The following is a 6,000-nucleotide window of genomic DNA, read 5'->3' on the forward strand; positions in this document are numbered from 1 at the left end:
TCCGTTAAATATATAAAAACAAAGTTATTTCCGTAGTGACGTGGTAAAGAAATATGAGTTTTGAATAGAAAAAAGTTTTCAAAATTTGCTAAAGTGTTTAGCTTAATCAATTACTGATAAACAAATTTTTAATTCTCGAAAACGGAGTCAAAAACTTGTTAAGACCTCGGCAAGTGTACTGAATCGTATCAAGTAATAATAAATGGTAAGACCAAGTATCGTTTCCCAAAAGACTCACGACACTAAACAGTTATGTGATTACTCAACTAATTAAGACTCTAAAGAACAAATTTTGGTGTTTTTGGATGCAAATGCAATAATATAAACATGAATGCAATTTGATCAATGGAGGCTAAACACAAGAATGAATGGATGAAGTTGATGATATTGCTGTTGGGTTTAGATTTCACCTAATTTACTCTCATGCATATATGAATTCATCTTCTTCATTAACGTTAATGCCACTTTCTAATTTACCTTAAACTCGATATCTCAGTGAAGAAAGCCTACTCCTAATTATTAGTTCACAATGTCTTGTCTCCCTAGCAATTAATCATGCATTACATTCGCATAGAACCTTAAAGGCAATTGATCCTCCTATTCCTATGTCTAGGTAATATTGCTTCCGGGAGAATTTCCCCAGTTCTAGATTTCCCCGTATGTGTCCATATCGACAAAATCAAAGATCATGCAATTGAATGAGTTAAACAAAGCATGCATAGAGTATAGAGGAAAAACCCTAACAATTAATGAAGTAAAGCATATATAATCAAGATCAATTCAATACATGAGAGTTTAAGAGGTTACATCTTTCCCAACAACAAATAAGGTTTAGTTCTCCATCATCATGGAAGAACTAGATGAACAATGGAATGAAAGAATGGAAGAGATAGAAAAACCCTAGAAAGAGAAGAGGAGAGCCATCACCATCTCCAAATCTACCCCAAGGGGTGAAAAGTGTGTTTATGTGCTCAAGCCATCAGAAGATACAATTCCTAGGACGTGCAAGTCCTTAAATAGAACATAAAATAACAGAAAACAGGTCCAAGCCCACATCATCGGCGCTTAGCGCCCTAACTGGGGCACCCGAGCGAAAAACGACACTCAAACTTGCGATCAACGCCCAAAACTAGTGCTCAGCGCTACTTTTTTGCACACTGGTTGACTTTTCTGCACTCTGGTTGACTTTTTTGCATTCTAGTTGACTTTTTTGCATTCCAACCTTCCGGTACTTTAACTCTTCTTTCAAATCATTCCAATAGCCTACAAAATCAAGGGAACCTAATACAAAACCATTAAATTCAACTTCAACTCTCTTATTCACAAAACTAAAGCAAAAACATGAGTTAAAGCAAGCTTCTAAGTCAAAAAGGGTGTTTTTAATATCAAAATTATGTATAAAAATAACTGTTTTTCAACCATTATCAATTACACTGTGTATATAATCAATTAAGTTTGTTATGTTTTAAAAATTGTTTTAAAGTTAAGTCATAACTATTTTAACGGTCATATTTTTAAATATGTTGACTAACATTTATTGCAAATCGATTTCATTAATTGTGCATTCAATTAGATATGTTTGAATTGTAATTTTGTTACATCTGTCACTTATGTAACCAATTACATTACTAACGTAATCGATTAATCTGCGTTGTCATGAGATAATTATATATTGACGCACTGAATACTGAACTGTAACGAATTGATCATTCTAAATTTTCATATTTGATATCTTTGATTTAAGAAAAGTGTTACAGGTTATTGAGAAGCTCCAAGAACCAAGATTCAAAGATTTGGAACAAAACTTGAAGGATTCTTGAGAGAAAGACTATGACGTAATTGGCTGATACTCTACACTACTGAGGTGTTTCTACATTGATCAAAAACGTGTTTTCGCAATCTCGGATTGTGGTTACATGTTCATGTGTGACAGGAAGAAGAATAGGGGGTTCTTGACTTTGAGAGGTGGTCTCAAAGGGTTATGCAACAAGGACGTATGGTTCTTTGTGCAGGTCTTTTCTTTCTATATTTGATTGTTGAGTGAGATATGTGTTTACATTATGAGAGTGGTCTCTGTAAAACCTTTGGTGTAAATATCAAATCATTATAGTGAAAGATCCTTCAATCTAAGGTTGATTGGAAGAGAAACTAGATGTAGGCATTGAGGTCGAACCAGGATAAAACCTTGTGTTTGTTCTTCTTTCCTTATCTCTTTTACTTTAAAATTGCATGCGCTTATTGCTTAGATTACAAGAAAGATTAATGATCATTCAAAGTTTGTGAAAAGATTTAAAAAGCATTCGTTTTTAGTAATCACCAATTCACCCCTCTTGGTGTTGAGAAACAAGGTATTTCTTTCCTAACAATTGGCACCAGAGCTGGTTTTCAAAAGTTATTTGAAAAACTAATCGATTATTCTTTTTGTAAAATCGATTAAGTGATCCTGATGGCCTATGTTTCTCAAACCTTCGGTGAAGGTGCATCTACAAACAGACCTCCTCTGTTTGTTGGAGAAAATTACACTTTTTGGAAAATAAAAATGAGAATCTTTCTTGAATCTATAGACAAAGGTGTATGGGATGCTATTTTAAATGGTCCTTTCGAAGCCACAAAATTAGTTGATGGAAAACCTGTTTTGATAAACTTTTTTGAGTGGAATCAAGAGGAAAATAGAAGAGCTAAATTTGATATAAAAGCTACAAATGTTATCTCTTCTGAGTTTTTTAGGGTGTCAACATGCAAAAGTGCCAAGGAAATGTGGGAAGTCTTGGAGGTGACTCATGAAGGGACTGATGAAGTGAAAAGACCTAGAAAGAACTCTCTAATCCAGGAATACGAAATGTTCAGGATGAAGACTGAAGAAACTATTTATGATGTACAGAAAAGATTCACCCACATTGTCAACTATTTGATTGCACTTGGAAAAGTCTTTGAGATAGAATAAATCAATATAAAGATCTTAAAGAGTCTCAAGAGAAGTTGGCAACCAAAGGTAACGACTATATCTGATGAACAAATTTATGAACACCAAATTATGATGTCACAAACTTGTTTTCAATCGGCAAGTATGACCGAATCGTTCAAGTAATAAACTTGGTTAGACCAAGTATCGTTCTTCCCAAAGGACTCACGGCCTAGTTTAGTTATGTGGTTTCTTGATTAACTAAGACTTACAAACGAAATATTTGTGGTTTAGAATGCAAGACAGAAAATAAACATGTATGCATGAATTTTGATCAATGGCAAAAATCAAAAGCTAAACACTTTCAATGAATTATAGATATGAATATGTTTGTTGGGGGTCAATTTCATCTTATCCACTCTCATATATTTTAGGAATTCAACATTCAAATCATCATTGTTAATGCCACTCTCTAATGTACCTTTCCAGAAGGCTTCTCCCTAATCACGAGTTCATACAATTCCTAGCATTCCTAATGATCAGTTCATAAGTGCAGGAGCTTAACGACAACCAATATAAAATTGGGAGAAATTCCCCGGATCTAGACTTCCCCGTACGTGCCCGTATCGACAAAACCAATAATCATGCATCGAATGAGTTAAACAATGCAAGCATTAAGCAAAGAGGAAAAACCCTAACTAATGATGAAAGAAAGCATAAGTCTTAATTAAAAGATGTAAAAACAGATTCCATATATGAGAGTTTCACAAGATTACATTGATTCCCCCAACAAACATACAGAGTTTAGTTCACCATATTCATGGTGAACCTAGATGAATTACAATGAAAGAATGAAAGAATAAACCCTAAAAAGGTGAAGAGGAAGCCTCAGCATCCAAGATCCTCCTTCAAAGGGGTGGAAGAGAGAGTGTTTGCTTCGTTCCAGCCAGAGATGCCTAACCCTAGGAAACCCTAAAGCTTATATATCATTCGTAAATTACAAAAAGTCAAGTCCAAGCCCATTAAAGTGCCGCTCAGCGGTAAAATACCGCTCAGCGGTGAGTACGTGACTTGTTTTCTCCCCTCAGCGGCCATTTTGCCCCTCAGCGGACCTCACGTGACTTCCAGAGTGCCGCTCAGCGGTAAACTACCGCTCAGCGGTGAGTGCGTGACTTGTTTTCTCCCCTCAGCGGCCATTTTGCCCCTCAGCGGACCTCCCGCAAGCTCCTGAGTGCCGCTCAGCGGTAAACTGCCGCTGAGCGGTGACTTCGGCTTCTCCTTTTTGCACTTTTTGTTGTCTTTTCTGATTTCAATTCTCTCCTTCTTCACTTCTTTCACCAAATTCACCTTAAAACCTGCACAAAAACACTGAAATCAAGCATAAACCTGTCCAGCTCTCTTATTTCCAAAAATATAAAGAAAAACATGATTTCAAGCTAGTTTCTAAGTGTAAATGTTGCTTTTAGTGTCAATTTTAATCATAAAAATAACAGTTTTTCAACTGTTATCACAACCCCAAACTTAAAACTTTGCTTGTCCTCAAGCAAATAAGATGTAACTCAATCTTCAACCAATTCATATGATGGTTCACTCATTCAAACATCCTCTTTTTCAAGAGAAGTAACAACTTCACTCAAACTTATGACCAAAAGTTTAATCAAGATGTGCACATGCTTTAGTGTTCACAAAGTCATTTAAATTCCAACAAATGCTATTTTCATGAATGATCAATCAATTAAGCATGGATGTTCATGTGTTCATGTGATATTTCCTCACTAAGTCAAGTGTTTCACTCACACTCAAGTGTATAAGAGATGATCACTCATTCACTCTACTATCACAATGTCACATGAATCAACTTTGCCTTTCATTTTACCACAATCAAAAACATTCACAAGCATGCATCATCACAAGGACTTTTCTATGGCTTATAATGTGGCTGGGCTAACAAGAAAATTGGTTTTTCTGGATCACAAAATCCTTGAGTTAAGAGAATCATAACAACACAATCATCTTATTCATTCCCAACTTTCTTTTGCCTTTGCATTGAGCTTTACTTCTTTTTCTTTTCTTTTCTTTTTCTTTGCATATTCTTACTTTTTAGCTCTTAGCTCAATGCTTTTCATGTTTTCCCAACAACCCCAAACTTGAACACTTAACAATGCCACACAAGATCTTCTACTTAACTCAAGGTAAAGATTTTTCAATCAAAGGTTTCAGTGTATATTCAAGGCTAAGGGTTCAAATGGATTGAACACAAAGTGTTCTCTTTTAGTGGGCTAATTTTTACAAATTTGGCCAATAAAAAGGGTTTCAACAAACGGCCTTGATCATATGATGCAAAACAAGCAATTAATTCAATCATAGAAAACCTGGGCAAAATCATTCATGCTTTCAAAGTAATAGCATTCAACAATAACAACTCTGGAGCTCAAAATCTCACATATAAGCTCATTCACATTTGACATACACATCCTGCTTAATTTCACAATCACACTCATAATATCCTGCATTTGTTCACAAAGCTTGTGAATCACCTGTATAAGCATTTAATGTGCACATCTATCTCAACATCAATCAATCATAAGCATCATTCAGCATTACTTATCACACAATCACAGTTAATAGCAAACCATCACAAGAAACCAGGTTTCAAATAAAGTACATCAAACCCTAATCTAAAAACAGAAACAAATAAGTTCAGAAAACTTAAACCACAAAACATAAGCACATGATAGCATTCATCAGTAAATGCTATCTCAGCTCCTCATCAATCTGAGCTGTCCTCTGTATCTTCCTCTTCCTCCTCATCTTCATCATCTTCAAATGCATCATCCTCATCAGCTTCATCTTCTTCCATATCTCTAGCTGAAGCTTCAGCTGCTTCAGCTCCTCCTCCATGCACTGGCTCCTCTGGCCAAGCTACCACATTATGGAATTCATCCATAGTCCACCTGTGGGCTGGAGGTGTATCATACATCCCCACAATCATCTCAGCAGTGGCCACCTGCCCTCTGTGAATGGACTGCAACTGAGCCCCTATAAGAGACATATACATGTCTCTCATCTGGAATGGCTCTGCTTCATGTGTCTCAGCA

Source organism: Vigna umbellata, chromosome 6, assembly GCF_029865625.1.
Source record: "Vigna umbellata cultivar VRB3 chromosome 6, Vumbellata_1.0, whole genome shotgun sequence".
Lineage (NCBI taxonomy): Eukaryota > Viridiplantae > Streptophyta > Magnoliopsida > Fabales > Fabaceae > Vigna > Vigna umbellata.